This window comes from Panthera onca, chromosome D2 (genome assembly GCF_046562875.1).
Source record: "Panthera onca isolate mPanOnc1 chromosome D2, mPanOnc1 haplotype 2, whole genome shotgun sequence".
Lineage (NCBI taxonomy): Eukaryota > Metazoa > Chordata > Mammalia > Carnivora > Felidae > Panthera > Panthera onca.
The window spans coordinates 18,189,956-18,212,176 of NC_138349.1; the positions used below are offsets into that span (position 1 = coordinate 18,189,956).

Genomic DNA, 22,221 nt, shown 5'->3' on the forward strand with positions numbered 1-22,221 from the left:
GTAAAGGCTCTGAGAAGGTAAATTTCATATACTAAGAAATACAAAGTTGTTTTTGAAATATAACCCTTATAACATAAATCTGAGAAAACAAAAGGAAGCTGAGTTCTTGGGGTTCCCATGCACAGCACATTACATGCTCCTACGATTACAGCCCGAAGCAGAGATATGTTAGCTGAAGCTAATTCTTCCTTGAGTTGTGGCTATCTTTCTGTACCCTATTATTCCAGAATCTTCTGTTCTTGCTTCCAATCTCTGGTCTAATGCAATAAATAAATCTTATATATTTATATGTATTCCCAACACTCTACGTTCCCCTTTAGCACTTTCTCTGAGTCACTGAACATATATTTCCATTATAAGCTCTGAATGAGAAAAAAAATTCTTAATATCAATTCACCCACATACAAGCTTTTCAGTGAAACTCACGCTGAACATCAAGAAACATGACTAGGACCCAAAATAACTCTAATAGAGATTCAGTAAAAACATCTGACTGGAAGAGTTACTGAGTTCATATTTTAAGTATAAAAATATTGTGTCATGAAAACTAGAAATCTACACTTAAATAGCACCCTAACATTAAGGTTTGGCCCTTCAATCCCTATACACATTAAATCTATAAAAAGGCAGAAAACTATAAATCATCATCTTTAAGGAAATGCACATTGCAATTGTCATGAAATAAATCCGGGCTTCTGTAACAGAACTTTCTCTCTTCTGACTTAATACTTGTGTGTGTTGTAATAATTTCTGGTCAAGAATGCAGATTCTGATGTCAGACTGCTAGTTTAAATCCCTGTTCTACCATTTTCCAGTAGTGCTGTGTTCGGTGAGTTACCAAACTCCCTGTGGCCTCCTCACTATAAATGGGGGCAAAAATAATACCTCCTTCAGAGGATCGTTAACACATAAAGCACTTAGAACAATGTCTACACATAGTGAGGGCTTGGCGAATGTTAGCTGTTACCATTACTATTATTTTTAGATATGTCAGATGTTACTCTTTGCAATTCATTTCCCCTCCCTTTTCTCCCATTTATTAATGAAGACAAGTGAGGTTTTAAAACGTTTTGGGAAGACAAACCAGTTCTCAGACACCGTAAGGCAAACAAAATAGTTCTCTTTGAAGTAAAGATCATCAATATTCGTAACTTCATTTTTATAGAACTTTGAAAAGAAACAAAAGAAGACGAGGAAGCAAAGAGTAGAAATATGTAGGGAAAGTGCTTACAGGAAACTGCACTGATGCATTCGACTGAAATAAATACTTCCATCTCTGCCAGGAACTGTGTTCTGCAAGTGAGTGAAGGTGTCGGGAGAGGTAAGAAAGCTGGACAAAGCCTGGAATCAAGGAGCGATGTGATTAAACACACTCATGACGCAGCGATGACGCACACGGAAGTTAATGCTGCCAGTTGAGGGAAAGTGTTGAACGCACATTACGGTGCATGAAAGCCCCACACAATGAGGGCCTATGTGAGGGATACGGGCTTGCAAAGCTAATAAAACTTACCTTTCATGCATTTCTACTCCCCACTACTTTCTACCTGCAGTTCTAAGGCAGACTCGGGAAAGAGCCTGCCTTGAAACCATCCGGAGTGAAACATAGCCTCATCCTTCTTTATGCTCTCGATTTGTAAGGGGGGTATTGTCATTCATTTCAAAGAAATTGTAGAATCGCTCCACGCTGAATAGAGAAACCGAATTTTCAAACATGTGACAACATAGTATTATCAGTCTTTCAATGAATGACTTGAAACATTCAACAAGTGTGAACACGCTCTCCTGAAGTAATATTCTGAAATTGTTTATATTTACTACTTTTAGTACTGATTTGCTTTAGAAATTAGTCTTTTTTTTCAAAAGGAAAAAAAAAAACTTCATAATGATACAGCCTAAAATACAACTATTTTAGAGGAAATGGAAAAACTATATTTATTGCTGTTTGCTCCAAGCCACTCATACTTCCATTTCTGTTGCTTGTCTACTTTTTTCCTTTCGAACAACCAGGTTCACCGTGGAGATGGTGAACACACAATCGCAGCTTAGTTCAAGTTAGAAGACATCGCACAAGCTCCTTTAAAAGCCTCATAAAGTTTTCTTTACACAATTTTCCTGCCTAAATCCACCTCATTTTTCTTTCATGACATCACAGCAGCAGTGGTTTTTAATTTCATTTCAGTGGAAAAGACTTGGCTTTTAAACCTTATTTTACTAAAACCAACAAAGCACAAGTTCAGCATAAATACACACACACACACACACACACACACACACACACACCCTTCTGATTAAAACAATGCATTAAGAATGTAAGAAAACATCAGAAGCACTTAAAATAGTTCAGGAATTTGGAGGGAGGGGGAGAAGAAAGGAAGTCTAAAAGTCATTTTCTTTCTTAACCTCGAGGGAAAAATAACCTTAAAAAAATCCCATTACGTTTTTGTAATACATTTTTATAATTCCAGTTATGCCACTCAGAATCTAATTCTGAGTATTAGGGGTATTTGTACATTTACTAATTAATCCATTCAAAATATGGGAATAGCCTAGATAATGTGCTCATTGCATTTAGTTCTTCAAGAAATGTAACTTAATAGAAGTAAATTTTCAAAAATTTCTGCCAAGGTATCTTTTGATATCGAACGTCAAGGAATTCCATTTAATGTAGCCACTTCACATCTGCTTGTTCATCAAAGCTTTATTATCTTTTCCTTTTTTCCTCTTCATTAACGTACAACAGTTAGAGCTAGGTCCTTTTCTCTCGACTTTCTTTCCAGTTCCTTCCCGAGTCACTCTCACATTTATTCTCTGAGGCAGTCACCACCCCAGCTCTTAATTTGGTATTGTTTAACTCTCCTATCTATGTTATAAACTCTTGAGAACATATATTATACTCCTCTGAAGTTTCCACAACTGCAATGGTATGTACATGGCAAGAATTAAATTTGTTAAATGAATCTTTGGAAAATAGTGTTCACTCAGAACATTCATAGAGCTAAGCGACCTTGAATATACTTTTGGAAACACCGGAAACAGAAATAGTATTTCCCCACAAATTTTTAATTTAATTGAAGGATTCTTGCAACAACTGATTTTAATACCTATTGAAAGGGATATGTATTCCATATACAGCATCCAGACCCATTGAAACATGTGACACTTTCCTAAGATCCTACATCTAATGCCTAAGAAAGACAAACAAATGACAATGGGAACTTACATATATAAATGGATGGTGCTGGAACAGGGCAAGTTTATGCATGTGGAATTTCTGAGTTTAAATTTCAAGGTCCCTGAAAGAATAAAACATGTTTGCTGCTAAAAACCACTGGCCATTTTTAGACAACTAAATCACCAGTGGTTACCCTAAAACTAAGTGCCATAATAATAGGATGTGCAAAGTGGAGATGTTGGAAATGAGAAATTGTGAATTTGTTTACTTTGGTCTTTTTTACCATGGCTATGAGAGAAACTATTTTGACTTCCGACTCTGTTAACCACAATTGTTTCGAAGGAGGTTGGCAAGAGAAGGACAGGCAGGGCAAAGTGACAGGGATGGAGAAAAGGAAAAGATGAAAAAGGGAAAAAAGAGAGATAAGAAAGTTGATGTTAAGAACTGGTAATAAAATTATTCATTCCTTTTGAGATTATAGGTCATATGCCATCACATTATCCATGATCTTAACTGGAACTCGCATGTCTCTGTTGAAAAGAATCTGCTTTATTCAGAGCACTGCGGGAAGACAATAAAGGGGTTATTATTTTTTGCATCTCTTATGTTCACTTCTTATTCATTTCTAACTAATAATGTAAAAACTTATGCTTCCCATCGTGATTAGATATTTTATTGGCATAGCAGTTCTAAGAAACAGCCTTAAAAAAAAGTAGTTTATTTCTCATTTTAAAATGAGATGAGTTTATGCCGATAACGTGAAAGGTCCAGAATAAATAGCAACTTAGGAGTACAGAGCTTCCTTGAATGCTTTTTTGGCTGCGAAGAAGAATGTTGCCACAAAAATCTGTTTTGCATCATCTAAATGCTTGAAACAAGAACACATAATTTAGAAGAAGAAAAAAAAAAACGGTGGCTGCCACTTAGCCATAAAGAGCAAAGTCGTGTTAGAAATAGCTTTCCTGTGATATTTTGGTACATTTCTTGGTTTTTTCAGCAATCGACGTAATTATGTGGTTGGAGGGGGCAGTGTTTATCCACATTACCATTTATACACTGTATACAAACAGAGGACTTGACTCCAACAGTCTGAGGAGCACATGGGTTTGTGGCCACATCCTTGACCTCAGCCGCTGAGGAAACCCAGGTGGTTTTATCAGACGTAAGTGCAATCTTTAAGCTACAGAATATTGATCTCTGACTCCACTTCTGTCTGTCCAAAACACCCAACACTTTCCCTGCTTGAGTGCTCCATTACAGCTGTGGAATACTGTTTATATGCAGCATGTCAACATGCTAATTCATTCCATAGTTACTGACATTATAATGCAGAGGCGGAGGAGAAAATCCATAATCTTTTGTTGTCTCTTTGTACAACCCGATGCCAGAAATAAACCCCTCTATCTTTCTCCTTGGCTACTCTGCAAACTTTGGGATAATTTCTAGGAAGCAGAAAAAGGAAACTTCTGCCTCTTAGAATATTCAAGCTTATCAAATCATTGCATATGTTAGGATGACTATAAATGCTAACTTTATTGTACAGGGAGTTCTTTCGTGAAAATGACATTCTTTTTCAGTTAAGAATGTTCATATGTCAAAACTAGTGCAAAGAAAAGTAACACGCTGTAATAGCTGTTCTACACAGCAAAGTACAAAATCATGTTTTAAATACCATCCAACTGCATCTATTCAGTTGGCACCCTTGTAAGTGACACACCCGTTTCATTGGGCTGATGGCCAAAGCTCTGCGTGAGTGATTCAGAACAGTGGCGCACCTCGCCCATTCACACATGTCTCATACTGTCTGCAGCACTATTTACACAAGTTAAGAGACATGAATCGACATTTTGTGGCATAAATTTTCTTCTGTGTGGCCCTTTATTAAAACTGGGCTGGCTCCCAGTAGCATTATATACTCTACACGTAAAGTTTCATAACGGACCTAGTTCATGTAGCTCATGCTATTAAAATGATTTGTGGGACAAAATGCTGATACTTCATTCCATGATATGCTTCTGGAATCTTATGACTAATTTTCACGATTCAGTTTCCAAAACATTGTAAACTATCATTACAAATACATCATGGTTACTTTGTTCTAAGACACTAGAATTAAGTATGTGTTTGTATACACCAAAGTGTGTGTGTGTGTGTGTGTGTGTTATCTATATATAAACACACACATAAACATGGAGAAAATGTGAAAACATCATTCCAACTCACCGCATATAAGAAGGCTATGGGAACTCCCCGATCCTCTGTTTCCTTATCTGTTGCATGGGGATGGTAATTCTACCTATACTCCACAGGTTGGTGCAAAGATTAAATGTGGAAATGCTTATAAAGAGCCTAGCACCTTGCCTGGCCCATAAGAAGAAATCAATATCCAATCTGGGAAGAGCACAGTTTGTGGTCAGTCTTTACTTGAACTGGGACAGCAAAGCAAGCAAGAGACAGGTGGAGGAAATTCCTGCTTCCAGCGACTCATCCTGTATTATCCCTGACACCACAGGTATGATACGCCTGACGTCGTAAGTGGATCATGCATCAATGCAGGCAATCTGACATCCTTCTGGGAAGGAAACCCAGGACACGTTATTTGGGGATGCTAAAGTCCTCTGGGCGCATTGGATCCTTTTTTGTCATGCTTTCACTCATTCCCTTCTCTAGTATTTCTCAGCAGTGCCCTGAGAAACAGCATGACATCACAAGTTCTTGAGGTAAGCTGAAAATATGCTTCCTAAATTCTTACTGTTAATTTCTGTTACCTATTCTGATGCCAAAGTTCAGCCTTAATTACACAGACTGTTATGATGCCAGAATTTTCAGACCAGTAGCAAAGCAAAACCATCCATGATATTCAATAATACTAAGGAGAACAGAAAAATTAAGAGGAAAAGGACATATGAGTAGACATTCTTTCTGAATCCATGGTTATGCGCTCTTTAGATACTGTTGCAGGGGGTACCTGGGTGGCTCAGTCAGTTAAGGGGCCCAACTTCAGCTCAGGTCATGATCTCACAGTTCATGAGTTTGAGCTCCATGTCGGGCTCTGTGCTGACAGCTTAGAGCCTGGAGCCTGCTTCAGATTCTGTGTCTCCCTCTGTCTCTGCCCCTCTCCAGCTTTTGCTCTGTCTCTCAAAAAATGAATTAAACATTGAAAAAAAAATTAGATACTGCTATAGACTGTAAACAAGCGGTTTTCTCAGACTTTAGTGCATTTGTCCCCTATGCCAGTCAGATCTGAACTTTGACACAGTATGTGTTTACATATAGGGGAAGAAAAGAGTACATTATATGTGACTGCCGCATGACAAGGCAACTTTGACTGAGTATTTTGAAAAGAAGCTCTTTTGGCAGTAGGAGAAAGTGCTGGCAATGTGCACCCACATAGCCCGTCTGTCACTTTAAGAGCTGAAACAGGAAAACCTGTACCATTTTTGTACTTTTGTTCATTCTTTTCAACTCATTCGAAGTTGCCCCCTGGGAGTTAGCCCTCCACCAAAAGTCTCTTTCAGTACACAACTAGCTCTCTCTATTAAGCGTACCCACCCCTGCTCCACTATAACACTGCTTCCTTTGTACTTGCCTGGTGAACTGACCAGCCACACAGTACAATGGCCACAATTACTAAATTACACTGCCTGTCACTGCCTTTTGTATCACACCTCTAACAGGTGCCATTACCATGATAGGCAAATTGTAATAATCCATTCACAGCATCCACTGCCTTAATAATGTATTTTTTTATTTTACATAATCTGTGTGTGAATACCGCAAGGCATCTGAATAGTAGTAAATACAGGAGGCTGAAAGACCGAACTGCATGGAATGCGGCTACAAACAAAGGCGCTTAGGACAACAGACCTGAATGCAACCACATTCCTGATAAAGCGGACAGACACATAAATATATCCAATGGAGAAATGGCCTCCAGATTTGAGAGGTTTCGAAAATCCAACTTAGAGAACCGAGGGAGCAAAAAACAAGACACTGCCAAACTCAAGTTGTTATCCCAGGCTTAAAACTACATATGGCGTCTGGGTTGAGTAGAGCCTGTTGTTAACATCAGCACCAGGGCCAAGAAACACAAGAGGATCACAAAACCAGGAGTTGAGCCTTGGGAACTCTGCTCAAGATCACTGCTTACCCTTTTACCATCCCCCCTCTCCTCCTGAATCTCTACGCTATGCCTACCCACACGCACCCAGGACATGAAGCATGAAACCAATGAAGCGATTTGTGAAGTTTACAGAACTCCAGAGAATACATGTGAACACATGGGAATAAGTGTATTAGCAGAAATGCCTTCTTCCTAAGCATCACGGTCAGTGGCAAACTTGAGTGGGCTCTTGATGAAGGTTTAAAGGGCCTTACTTGCCTAGAGGCTGCAACAGATAAGATACACTCACTGGTCTCCCTCAAAGTCTGGTCCATGATGGTGGTCTCCTGGTGGCTGGCCTTGCAGAGGATTCATGTTCATAACATGACAAGGTCTACACTTTTGAAAAGTGACTAAGAACACTTTCAAGTTAAAAGACACTAAGCAAGTGTATGATGGCATTATTATTATGGGTTAATAATTCAGAACACTTAGCCAAGTCTAAGTATTGTTTTGTTAAGTCCTAACAAGTGAAAGAAAGTAAGAGTTTCTGAGCTCCTCCTCCACCAGTTGTTTTTGAACCAAAAAATTTTAAAAACCACTACTTTTGTGCCACTTCCAAGGCACAGCCATGCCTTCAAAGGCTTCCCAGTTAGCCACGTTATCAGGAGAACCAGAGAAGGCTCCAGTCAAGAGGACCAGCATTGTCTCTACCATTTCTACACTGGGTGGCCACTCTTGGAAAGAGTTTGCCAAGGATATGGGTCAGGGAGGTTGTCCTGAAGCTGCATTTGCATATGAAATACGCTAGTTTTACTTCCATTGCATGTAAGAGATTCCGACTGTAGTGTAGAGTACTTTGTATATTTGGTTTCTTCTTTCCATAAATTATCAATCTCAAGTGACTCTGGCAGGAGGGTCTGATAGAGATTGTACAGGATTTGTTTTTTTTTTAAAGAGATTATAAAGGTGGCTAGAGTTTCTCCTTCTTCAATTTGTCCCTTCAATTCTGCCACCTACGAGGACGAATTAGGAAATACTACTCGCAGGGCACCTGGGTGGCTCAGTCGGTTGTGTCTGGCCTTGGCTCAGGTCATGATCTCGCTGTTTGTGGGTTCGGACCCTGCGTTGGGCTCTGCGCTGACAGTTCAGAGCCTGGAGCCTGCTTCAGATTCTGTGTCTCCGTCTCTGCCTCTCCCCCACTTGCACTCTCAAACATTCAAAAAAAAAAAAAAAAAAGGAAATGCTACTTGCTAATATAAACATTCAGTCCCTGATCCATAGATCTCTATAAATCTATAAATGGATGAATGGAAATTCCAGACTTTATACTACATCATCATCACCATCACATCATCATCATTTATTAAGAGCTTACTAAAGGCCCTGCATTATGCAAGGATTTTACATGATCACATCTAATCCTTCTACCCAAGCTATGAAGTAGGTACTATTATTATCTCAATCTTACAAATGGGAAAAGTGAGGCTGAGAGCCTAAGTAATTTGCCCAAGGTAATTTTTATCGGAGTACCAATAGAAAACAGATCACATAATCAAATTGGGTAATTTAAGTAGACTATAATAAAGAGACTATTTAAAAGTGTGGGAAACCACAAGTCCCGGCACATTAGCCTGGGGCAAGTAACAGTGGGCAGGTTACCATCCCTAGGCTTGAAGATGGGAGGGGAGAAAGTGGTTACCGATGTTCTCAAAGAAAGAATGATGCAGCCAGCCCACTACAATCCCACAGGAAGAGAGCCACGATAACCTGTACCCCAACCTTACTCTCTCCCTGTATTCTATGTTCTGTCAGGGCTCCCTGCTGGGTGAACCTAACTGGAACCCAGAAGGCAAGAAAGCCCATTGGTGTGGTCTATAAAGAGTTGGTCATCCAAGGAACAAAGCAGAGTGGATGTGGGGAGGGCAAACTTATGTCCAGAGTGGTCACACTGTATAAATGCTAGTCAGGCTTGCATTTAAATCCAAATCTATTGCTATTAATCACCAGGCTACACACTGCCTTCTGGAAAGACATATATATACCTAATTCTGGGACACAGTTATTCCCAAGTCTTCTATTTTTAAAATCTCTAGCAATTCTCAAAATCTCCACTCAGTCAACTGGATTCCCACATTCCTTCCCTTTCCTCTTGGTTCTCTGCACACTGTGAGTGTCAATCACCCAAGGCCCCCCTCTTCTTCCTGTCCGTCATCATGATTTGGCCTCCTATTGCCTCCCCATCTGGCCTACCTCCCACAGTTCACCATTTCAACTTTGCACTCACTACTACCCTACAATCACTCTCCTTTGTTCTCCTGTCATTCCTACTCTGCCAGTTCTCAACAGGCATTGACTTTCCACTGTTTGCTTTCTTGGCTCCTACTCCTGGTCTGCCAGGCAATCCTGGGGAGGCCTATGAAATCATACTAGTGAACTCATGCTCCCGAAACTCAGCTGGGCTCCTGCCTAGTTCAGCCATTTCTGACCCTGCTCATGTTGAGTCTCCTTGACATTTCCTATGGCAACTGTTTTGAGCCTTTTCCACACTCTTCCTAAGCCCTGGACCCTGTCTTTCACCTTTAGGGAGTAACTCGGCTCCCTGTTTGGAATCATGGTGATCCTTCCAAAGTTCTTTCATTTCTAACTCAACACCATTCAAAATCCATTCTAGCCTTCCTCTTCCCTCACCTCTGCTTCTGAGGAAGTGTTTCTCCTTTCTAAGGTTACATCTTCAACTTATGGTGTTGGTTCCATCTCTCTGCACATCTTCTGGGCCTTAGAATGATCAACTATTCTCCTTCATGATGACATCACTAGCTCTCTGCTAAAACATGTTCAGGGCCCTCTAACCTGAACTTAAGGAAAAAGAAATTAATTCTGATCCTTATGAAGAATCACCTTTTTAGTTCTCTATTCACTTTTCCTTAAACAGCAAAGTCTAGGATTAACCCTCCCCACTACTCAAGCTCTCTTAATCCTGAAAACTGCCATTTCTTGTCTGTTTGAATACTCTCCAGGTCTTCTGAACTATTTGATTGTTCTAAGTTACTTCTCTTTCTTGAAAAATCCTTCCTTCTTTGGCTTCCATGACACTGCACCGCCCACAGTCATCCACTAATCCTCTTCGGTTACTTTCTTTGACTCCTCTTTGTCCCATAAAATGCAGACTTTCCTCAGGGTTCTAAGGCTCTTTTCTTCTGTATAAATATTCTCTTGGTGATCTTATTTATTCCTCTGGCTTAAATGTGATTCCATAAAGTAGTATGTATGAGATGACTTTCAATAGCACATGAACTGACGTTTTTTTTATTTGGATACTTTGTTTAACCTGATCTTGGACAGCATCCATTGTAAGAAGCACCATTTTTTATATACTACTTAGAAAATGGCTGCCAATTTAATTATGACACATGGCTCTCTTATCTCTTAATATTTTTGTTTTATACGTATTCAAAGAGCTCTGTTAGATTACTCACTCATAGAGATTGTCTTATACATCATTCTTGTGCATTCAAAGAGGGAAATATAAGCAAAACAAATAGGTTACAGTTTTCCTAAAGTTTTCTCACATTGTCCAACTCTTGTGAACCACTTTTCAACTCAGAGGCATCAATATCCTCCCAGCCATCAAGGGCATCAAGGATGCAACATTTCTTAAATGGCTTCAACTACTCTCTCTAGGATTCTCTTCTGTGTTGCCAATACCCATTCTGCAAGTTTCCGTGTTGGTGTTTTTTTGATTCTACTGGAAGGTAAGGTTTTTAGACAACAATTAAAACTTATGTTCTTTTCTCTAAAGACTTTTCAGTGGTCTGTTGACTGAAATGTTGAGAGGTTGTGGGGTTTTACTCATGCCATGGGGACTAACAACCAAGATGGCTCCTGTGTTGGCAATGACAAATACATCACCACTATAGTTGGTAAGATGCCATCAACTGTAAAACACCCTAATTTCAGAAACAGTAACTCGTGAAAAGATGTGCATCTTACAATCATGAAATATGGTCATTATGTATTTGTTATTTATCCTAAAAGACTATCACAACAAACCCAAGAATTCACAGATATCGTCTACAATGGGGCAATGCTTGAAAAGAGTGACTTAGTTTATAGTATATTTTAAAATATTGGGGCGCCTGGGTGGCTCAGTCGGTTAAGCATCCGACTTCGGCTCAGGTCACGATCTCGCGGTATGTGAGTTCGAGCCCCGCGTCGGGCTCTGTGCTGACTGCTCAGAGCCTGGAGCCTGTTTCAGATTCTGTGTCTCCCTCTCTCTCTGACCCTCCCCCGTTCATGCTCTGTTTCTCTCTGTCTCAAAAATTAATAAAACGTTAAAAAAAATTTAAAATATTAAATAAGAGTATCAGTATTGTTCAAACATGGCAAAAAACTTACAAGTAGGACTCAAATGGCTAAGGTTTAGAATACAGAGGCTTTAATGATCATTACTCCATGGATGATTTATGTTCACACATCCAACTCTAACTTCATTTTTAAGCTTTAATTCTCACATTGCAATTGCCAGCTCAGTGATATTACCTGGGCACCTTGCTGATACCTTCAACTCAGTAGCTTTTCCCCACAACCTATTCCTCCTCCCAGGTTTCCTTTACCGTTAATGGCATACATTCCACCTTGAAACATGTTTTATTTTCTGCAGATTCCGGAGTTTGTATTTTGCGAATGGCACAGTTCTGAGACTATTAAATATGGGTGTTACCTGCACATTAGCACAGTACCTAGTGCCTATTAGGTACTCAGAAATGATCTGATAACTAAATACACGCTAAAATAGCATGTATGTAGAACGTATGTTGGAAAGAGCCACTGAAATATAGAAGTAGATAGTTTGGGCCCTTTTTAGAAGAGGCGGGATAGAAATGGGCAAAAGATAAACATCGAATGAACAGAGAAAAATCATTAAGAAAACCCTGAGAGCTTTATGTTTTTCTATACAATAAACAGATAACTGTAAATGATTCACTTTAAGAAGACATCATCTAAAATAATGTAATAGCATTAATTTAACAGAACAATTTAAATGCTTAAAAATATGAAGTCCATTAGGCAAAATGACTCAAATGGCTCCAGTGCTGCCTAGTAAATAAGGCAATGAAATAATTTTATGACTGTATCATTGTAAATAACAAGAAAAACAGAGTGCCATCCTTCAAGTCATATATTAAACATTAATTAATTTCATAAAGTAAAAGATAATTTAGTTCTGTAATTACTTTAAAAAATTTCTAATTTAAATGAAGGTGATATTAATTCGACTGAACTATAAAATAAAGCCAGCACGATTCTCTGGAGGGCACACACGACGGGGACGGAGATGAACCAAACATTCTTGAAAACATGATGGACGTGAACAAACGTTTACCGAGGAAAGAAGAAAACCGCTCCACCTCTGGCTGTTATCAAAACCCACTCTTGCAAAGAGAGGATGAATATCGGTGATATTTAAATACACATGAAGAATATGTTGATTTGTACGTTTATAAAAACATCTACAAAGACTATAATGAAAAGACCCATAAATTAGATCTGTGTATCCGTAAATCAGACACTGAAAATGAGCTGCAGGAACACTACCAACTTTCATCAGTTTGCAGTGTCAGGGGAAAGACATCGTTAGGTGAGGGAAAGCAAAAAGAGTTTTAGGCTGTGAAATCTCAAGAGGGAAATCAATCATTCATTCCACAGATATTTATTTAGTGCCTACTATTAGCAACAAAGAGAGACACAGTAGTGAGCAAACCATACAAGGTCCCCGCGGTCATGGAAATTGCATGTGAGTGAAGCAATGTACAACGATGACCTGGAATCTAGAGCTTTCTTGGCCACTAACTGGCTGTGTAAACATGGCCAAGTCACTTCACACATTACTCAATTACTTTATCTGTTAAAATGAAATGGTGAGCTAAATCATTTCAAGGAGAGAATGCAGATATTGGGGTTTATGAGTGGGGCCCACCATTCAAACAGTTCAGCCACAGAGTCTGGTAGTACCAGCCAAGTCCAATGCATCTAGCATTTTCCTTTGTATATCTGGAAACTTCCATAATTAAACCAGGACATGGAAGGCTTCCCTGACCCAGTACATCCCTCTACATTCTACTCACTGATTTCGTTGTCCTGCCTATTTGATTTATGCCCTTCCTAGTGACTAATACAGTACTTGTCACTTGATGTCTTTGATTTGATTTTCTGAACTCAAATTTCTGGGAAACGATGGTTTAGAATATGCAAGGATTTAAAGTATTGTAACATAAGCAACTAAGATAAAATGGAATTAAAACTATAGTATGTACTAGGAAACCACAGAGATCTATGAGGATAAAAGGTTACGTTCAGAAAAAGAACCTAACGCTTTAACAATTTATTTTATCGTACCCTGAAGCTTCTGGGGAACACTATTAAAGCACAAAGCCAAAGTTAAGGTAGAGTCTGGCCTTAGTTCGATTCCATGTTTAAAAAAGAGAAAAAAGAAAAGGGAAGGAGTTTTATTGTTTATTGGAATAAGACTGCCTCAATTCTTTAGGCAATTTTTGTTCTGAAGGGCCCTCTCCCAACCAGAGCTTGGCTATACGTCTATTACCATGAATTTTAAATGCATTACCCCTTGCTAGAAAGTATGGGGATCTCCAGGAGAAGTAAGAGGAATTGGAAAACGAATGATTTTCCTAAAGGCACACAGACAGTACACGAAGCTGGAGTTAAAATTTGAGTCTCTTTGATTTCATGGTTTTTCCACTTACACCACATTGCCTCTTGGGTAAGTAGGACAGATAGCAGCTAAGTAAATCTCCTCTGTGATATATTATTACCTCTTCACTTCCTGGCGTTGAGTATTTTCACCAAACATGCAAAGATACTATCCTTTTATGTCTAAGAAGGAAACAATTTCATGGATATTGTCCGGTGGATTTCACGAATATGGATTCTCCCAACAACTGCACCCTCTGCCATCAGCAAGAGCTGTAAAACCACGGAGGACAGGGCCCTGGGCAGGAAAAAGGGGGTGATAAAGAGGTCTAAGCCTTCGTCTTCACTTCCAAAAGGTGCTTAGAGTATTTCAGGTAATGGGGCAGATAGTGCACCAGGTGAACATGCACACAGCCAGCGAGCATTAAGGGACACGACACAGTTCACTCCAAGGCAGCCACTCTGGGCTGGGTACTGGCTCCAATCACATCTGTTTGGCCAGCACGATGTTTTTAAACACCACATGTGTTTAGGTGGGGGCGTGCTCCCTCACGTTCAGTCACGGTAAGCACAATTCACTATATTACACGTGTGAACCTCACAGCCTTGGTGTCTGTCACCCCTAATAAACTTAAAGCACGACAGGGGTTGGGTACCAGCGTATTTATCTGGTATCGTGGTAAAACGAGGTGTTTCAGGAAAGAGAGCTTTCCAGACGATTAGAACGGATTTAACTTCAAGCAACATTTATTTAAGTAATGAGAATCTTCTAAAATACACCATTAGCATACACTTCTTCGTCTCCTTAAACAAAGGATAGAGAACACTGCCATTTTTAATTGACTTAAAGTTATTATTATAAGCAGCCATTATTTGATTGTTTAAAAAACAGTTTTACGACGCTTTATTTGATGGGAATTCTCTTGTTCTATGGTGTCTATCCTCCTTCCTTTAATTTAACCCTTCTGTGGAGGGCTGAGGAAAAAAAATTAGCAAATAACTAAAGAACCGTAAAAACAAACATTTTCAAGGACTTAACTGTAGGAATAACATCAACAATGCCCACCACCACTAATACTATTCACTGAGAGCTTACTAAGTACACAAAAATACTACCATTAACTTCATTTGACTGATGTTTGAAACTCAGGGGTAGAGAGATCAGTTTTCCCAAAGTCATACTGCTAGGAAAGTGGTAGGGCAGGACACAACCTGAGGTCTAATTCAAGCACATGCTCTCAACAACCACCGTGTAATGGATGTTTTTGTTGTGGGTTTTTTAAATTTTTTTTTAAGGCATCCTAAGATATCTTTCCATGTCCGTGTTGTCCCCTAGAAAAGAACTGTTTCCTTAAGATGGACCACTGGATACGTGGGATATTTACTAGTCTTTTCTTTGGAGTATAAACAGAGAGAGAATAAACAAGATAGGAAGATATTTTAAATGCAGCTTAGGACAACCATAAAGTAGAATGGGGAATCAAGAGGCCTGGAATCTCTAATATCTACAAGTTACTTGTCATTTTAAATAAGCCACTTGGTCTCTCCACTTCAATTTCCTCATGTGTGAAATGAAGATAAATACCCAAATACCACAAGTGGAAAGCTTTGAAGATTAAGATAACATAGTATAGTATAGTATATATACTATAGTATAGTATAGCACACTATAGTATAGTATACATACTATAGTATAGTATAGCACAGTATAGTACCCAGCACAGAGAACACGCTTGATAAATATTAGCAGCATTGGTTGCTGGTTTTCTCATCTGTACCACGAAGATACTAATAATACTCAAAGGCAAATGTTTCAGAGGCAAATGAAATAATCTACATAAACTCTTTAATGCGGTGCCTGGCACACAGTAACTGCTCAATTAATGTTTACTACTGCTGTTATTATTAGCCTGTTATTTGTTAACTGTCTTAACTTCAGCTCTTTCAGCAAAAACTAGGAAGGAGGGATGTGGAAAAATTCTACGATAGACAATAACTTCAATGAGATAAAATGTGCTGACTTCCTATACTGACACCAGAAATTGGTGAGAAAATGAATCTGAAAATTCAGCTGGCATTTGAGCCTGCTCAGGGAAGCACTGTGGCATTAAGATACTAAGGATGTTACATGAACAACACTTCACTTCCAGATTTAAACTTTATTGAAATACTTTTTTCCCTTAATTTAAAGGTGCTGCCTTTTTGTTTATGTCTCAAAATACGCGCCAATATTCACTGAACTTTTAATCTGAATATATCGTGTACTAATTTATCAATTGAACATTACAATTTCCAATATTCAAAAGATTAAAAATTCCAGGCACAATCTTTACCAATGGAATGCCAATGTTAGGCTTTCTTTTCTCTTTTTTCTTTTCCTCTCCTCTCTTCTTCTTCCTTCCTTCCTTCCTTTCTCTTTTTCTTTTCTTTTCTTTTTTCCTTCCTTCCTTCCTTCCTTCCTTCCTTCCTTCCTTCCTTCCTTCCTTCCCTAGGTTGCCACAGGGTTAAAATGAAGGAAACAGGAAAACTGACTTTAAATATGCAATCTTCAGGCAGCTATCAGTTTCCAAACTTAAAAAAAACATTGTGTACTCAGTAAGAGTTTGTTGGATTTCCAGATGTATGCCCTGATTTCATTTTTCACAAAAGATAATCTTATATTTTAAAATGATGCTGTTCAGGGACGCCTGGGTGGCTCAGTCGGTTAAGCATCCGACTTTCACTCAGGTCATGATCTTGCAGTTCATGAGTTTGAGCCCCACATTGGGGTGGGCTCTGTGCTGACAGCTCAGAGCCTGGAGCCTGCTTTGGATTCTGTGTCTCCCTCTCTCTCTGCCCCTCTCCCAATCTGTCTCTGTCTCTCTCTCTCTCAAAAACATACATTAAAAATAAGTAAGTAAGTAAATAAATAAATAAATAAAGTGATGCGGTTCAGGGCAACATTCACTTCATATTTAAAAAAAGGACCAAAAAGTAAACAAGCCATATAATTGTATGAGATACCATGCAGTAGGCCTTAAAGGAAGAAATCCCTTTAATTATGTCTTTGTGTGTTTGAGCACCAAAATGCAGGGCATTGGTGGTACCAAATGGACACTTTGCACAGAAAAGACAATTCTCTAGAGAAAAATAGACTTTGCAGACAGGCACGTGGGATTTCAAAGCATAGGTCCTCCAAGGTTCACACATGCTTCATACATGAAAGCAATAACAGTCGGAAGTTAGTATGCTTCAGAAGCACCTGGAGTTACTTCTTAGAAGTGAAGATGTCTAGGCCACACTCCCAGAGATCTGGTTCTGGTCTATTAGCACTGGGGCACAAGAAGCTGCACTGTTAGTAAGCACCCAAGTGGTACGGATACAGGTTTTCACCCACTTTCCGAGGCATGCTCATAGCAACATCACATCACCACCTTCCAAAGTGTTCCCTGGATACCCTCTTTGCTAGTCAGTTTTCATGCTCATGAATGTACAGATATCTGCCAGCAGCATTATAGATAACGCTGCTATGAGGGTTGGCTTAGGGAGAGGGCAAAATGCCAACCTCTGCCTTCAAAGTATTAATTCAGGAGATGTTCCACCTTGCCTTTCAATTCTGTTTTCTACACTAGAAGTCAATCGGGATAATTAAACACTTTATCTTTAGCATGTGCTAATGAAAAAAAGGAATGGATATGACTTCAGGTGGGCCTTCATTTGGATTGGGTACTTCTCTGAACCTCAGTTTTCTTATTTGTAACATGGGAATAATAGCACCCACCTTCTGAGATAATTGTGAAGATCCAATGAAGTGTACGCTTGGCACTCAACAAAATTATTACTAGGGTTTCTAGAAAGCATATAATTAACCTATTTGAGTTTCACCTCTTGAATGGGCCTGCTCCTTGGCAGAAAAGCACAAAAGCAGAGAGGTGGTCAAAAGAGAGTTCTAGGAAGCAGGAGGAGCCTTGATAATCCCCAAATTGAATAAACAATACAATTAAGTAAAATATGACCATTTAAATGAATTTCAAGGAGAGGACATAATTGTAGGTGGCAATTTTTAGCTGCTGGGTGGTTGCTATAGGATAAGACCGGGAATCTTATTTGGAACTGTCCAACCTTTCAAAGGAGAATCATTTGCCATCATTTGGTAAACAATTCTCTTGGCTCCACACCTGGAGTGTGGCTACATTGAGCTGCTGATATGAAAAGCAGCTCCATCACATCTTGGTGTGTGTAATGCCTTCTGGGATTTGTAATTTGGTGCTTATATTTCAAACCACGCACTTTCCCCCCACTCTGTCCACAGTATCCTAATAGGTATAGCATATTTCTCTTGATATCTAGGTTTGAGCTACTCTGAAACAGCTATGAAGTTATCACCTTGGCACCCATAATGAATTTTGGGTACATTACGTAGTCTTACTTTAAGTGAGATCACTTTAAGTGATGATCACAAATATAACCACCAAACAGGGAAAATCCACCTAGTCGTTTTCAAATGGAGTAACATACAAACAAAGGCCAATCTAGTCCTGTGTACTACATAGATGTGTGCCCTATTTAAGTGTTAATTCTGACTACTCCATTTCAATCCAAATAGTTCTTCTTTCCAGAAAGACCCATATAATCTAAGGTTTATTAACAGAAAGACATGTCATTAACAGAAAGCTATGTTCTACCATACCTTTTGGAATAACTGCTATTCTCAGCTTTGGACAGGTTACCAATACAGCCCTAAACTGTCTCAAATCATACCACAGAGATACTCTACAAGTAACAGCCTAACAATATCAGTTATCCAACTTGGCAGATTCCCAATGCAAACTTTAAGTTACAAGCAGAATCATTTCCCCCAATTATACTGCTGATGCTTTGATGCCATTATGCACTCTCAGAAAAAAATTTGATTACATAAAATACGCTAGGATATAAAATACGTGTTAGTCTAGTGCTGTAAATTTCAAATCACTCTGTTAACCCTAATACGTTTATTTGATATCACAGCCTTATATTTCTTAATAGCATTACGATGCTAAAATGGAAGCGATAATAAATTTTCACATCATACAATTCTTGGTAATGAAAAATAGAACTGTGTGCCCGGAATTCATTCATTTATGAATTCATAAAATTATAAAAATTATACCCCTAACAAGCTACATTTTATAAAGTAAATTACATTATAAGCTATAAAAATGATGTCTTACAAAATATATATTGTACTACATAGAATAGATTTTTACTAGCTGTTAGTTAAGATTCCTTTTTTCTTATGATAAACTTAGGTATTATGTCCAGATTGGCTGTAGGTTAGCTTGAGTATAAATAAACATTGGGAAGACCTCCCCAACACAGAACCGGTTGAAGAACACACTTTCTATAAACTCTTCCCTGAAGATTTGCGTATGGAGCCATGGAGTGTTCACGAGGAGGCATTTATGAGCAAGAGCGTGTGGGGCCTTGAATGCTGGGGATCCGAGCAAGAGCCACATCTGGCAACAACACTAACACTTTCAGAACTTGTACCACGGGTTAACTGTAAATATCACCGCTTAAATTTTCAATCACAAACTTCTCTGCTATTAGCAAAGAGTAATATCTCAGTTTTCTCAAGAAGTCTGACTACTAAATATGAAAACAACGATTTAAACACGATGTATTTATGCAAAGAAATGGTCCCAGAGCACTCTGCTTCCAGAACGTGTTGATCTACAAAATGCAAAGACCAAAGAATGGTGTTTTACGCTGCACGTAAAGTTTAGTTTTCTCATATATTTAACAAAAGCACTTGATTACACTTAAAACTTATTTTCCAACATATAAAAGTTAAGAAATATTTAGGTTGATGTGTAATATAGTTGTAAAAATTATTTTAAATCTACTATTTTAGAGAATTCCTAAACCAAAGGGTAAAAATGTAATAGAGACATTACTACAGTTTTTATATGTCCATCAGTCTCAATATTAATGGAAATTCAATGTGTATTCACAATAACAAACTAGTTCTTAATTTAGATTTATTGAACAGTTTCTTATATTCCATCAGAGAAGAAACAATATTCACGTTGACTACACAAATTTCTCATGCAGAGATGGAGGTTAAATAGTTAGATGTTAATGTAAAATTTCTAAGCACTCATTTATGTTAATTATATTTGACACTTCACAGTTATTTTAAATAGCATATCTTTTAAATTACAATAAATTTTAAATAATCTTCAGTCACATAAAAATATTAAAATGACATCACATGCTTAAATGAAGCATTGTAGTTCTTGTAGATTTATGTTTTCCTTATACATTTTCTAATGTCTGTGGGAAGAAATAAATAATTAACACTTGAAAGAATAAGTGTTTTAAAAAAACATTAAATTTAAAATTATTAGGAAATATCTTAAAAGATCGAAAAATGTTAGCTGGGTATATCAAGATAGGCTTTTTTTTCCCCTGTGTTAATTTTGGTAACACATTTTTAAAAAGCGGAAAACCAGTCCTTTTCACTCCCGTTTACTCCACATTTCCATTTCTCTGTACTGCAGGCAGCACAGGAAATATTCCTTTAACTAGTGGCTCAATGGCGCCGCCTATGTGTAGAAAAGTAGAACACAACGTTAACTGATGCCCCAACTACAGTCAGTTGTGTAAGTTTTAAGCAGGGTTTACAAAGACAACATAGTTTTTAAAAATGATAGCTACACATGAAAGAATTCAGTTTCTATTGCATAACTACTTCACAGCTATTTGTGAAACTGAAGTAAATCGAGGAGAAAGACAAATAAAACATAAATAAAGTCCTTTTCATTAAACATGAAGCATTATAGTTTTTAACTCATTTTACACAGCCTCCAAATAAATGTTAAAACTTTCTATTTCCTCCACTGCCAACAGTCTAAAGAAGCACAGTGTTACGTGGCTGAGTTAATATTTCCATGGTTGTTTTCTGTCAGGTTAACTATGACACTGTGATTTGTAATCTTTTTAAAACAGTCTTCTCCCCCAAACACTAAATATATACATTATGAATTTTAAATCAGAAACATTTCAACTTAGCAACTGTATTAAGCTAATTAATTTTGTGGTATAGGAAGGCTGAATAAAACCTGTTCTGCTACCTCGTGTATGAACTTGATAAACACGTTACCTTCCATAAATCTCCTTCAGTCAACACATCCTATGGGTCTCCAGTCAAACATAGAGGGGGAGCTGTTTCTCTTTACGGCAGCACATAACAATCATCTCTGACAACATTTTTAACATTAACATACAATGAGGGGAAAAGATATGTATGTGTATACATGAAAATTTAAACTAGCTCATCTCCTCAAAAAAGAAAAGCAAGAAAAGAAATAAAAAATTTGGCAAAGACCTATAGATACTACTAAAGTCTGAGCAAAGTCAATGAAATTGTTTTTAGACATATGACAAAAGCCAGCATCACATTTTCCACAATTAACGTTCCTGTTATTTTTTGCGAGCGTCTCCTTTAAAAGGCTAAGAGCCATCATCTAGGGAAGTCCTTTCCATATGCCCCCAACTATTCTCCCTTTGTGCAGAGCAGGCTGTGAATTCTTGCAAAGAGAAGAACTGGGTTCAAAATTTGCACTTATTCCTCTTCCCAATTAAAAAAAAAAAAAAAAAGAGTGACCCTGTAAATTTATTCAAGTTGTTTAAACATGGTCAGAGTGTAATAACTTAGCCTCTGTGGCAAAGTGAGTGTGATCAGAAGAACTGTTTTAGAGGCATTACAACTTAACCATTTAACTGCACAATATGAGATGTTTTAAAAAAAAGTGTACTTCAATCACACAGCAGAGGTCTGATCAATTTGACATCGACTATAGAAAACTAAACTCACAGTGAAGACAAGCACAATGCACTGAAAAATGATTTCTATTTGGTTCACTCTTATTTCATCTTTTCTCTCTATTGCTTTTGGTATAAACAGATCCTCAAAGCGCTGAACAAAATTAAAACAAAAGCCACTCAAATGTTTATTCTGTTTTCAGTCACTGCTAAACTATTTAATTCTGAAAGCTCTTTTCATTCCGTAAAAGTTATGGCTGCATTTTTTTTTTTCTCCCTCAAGGTCAGATTTGTCAATTAAAACACACACAAAAAAACAATAAACTGGTTTCAGGATGAAATTGGGATTTTTTTTCCATTCACCGTTATTTCACAAAATAGAGGTTTGACAGTTCTCAGCATTTCAGTAGATGTTGTAAAACAAACTTTATGATATCTAATGTTC

The 22,221-nt window shown here is 38.0% G+C and overlaps 1 protein-coding gene and 1 long non-coding RNA gene across 10 annotated transcripts in view; both read right to left on the bottom strand.

Annotated features, from left to right (window-relative positions):
* The window catches only part of VTI1A (vesicle transport through interaction with t-SNAREs 1A), a 348,742-nt gene that overhangs the window by 213,110 nt on the left and 113,411 nt on the right, over positions 1-22,221 (bottom strand). The gene's annotated exons all lie outside the window — the stretch shown is intronic.
* Positions 16,483-19,035, bottom strand: LOC145712492 (uncharacterized). The gene is made up of 2 exons (XR_014135338.1): positions 18,195-19,035; positions 16,483-18,156 (listed from the first exon to the last, which is right to left on the bottom strand). It is a non-coding gene; the product is annotated as an uncharacterized LOC145712492 (long non-coding RNA).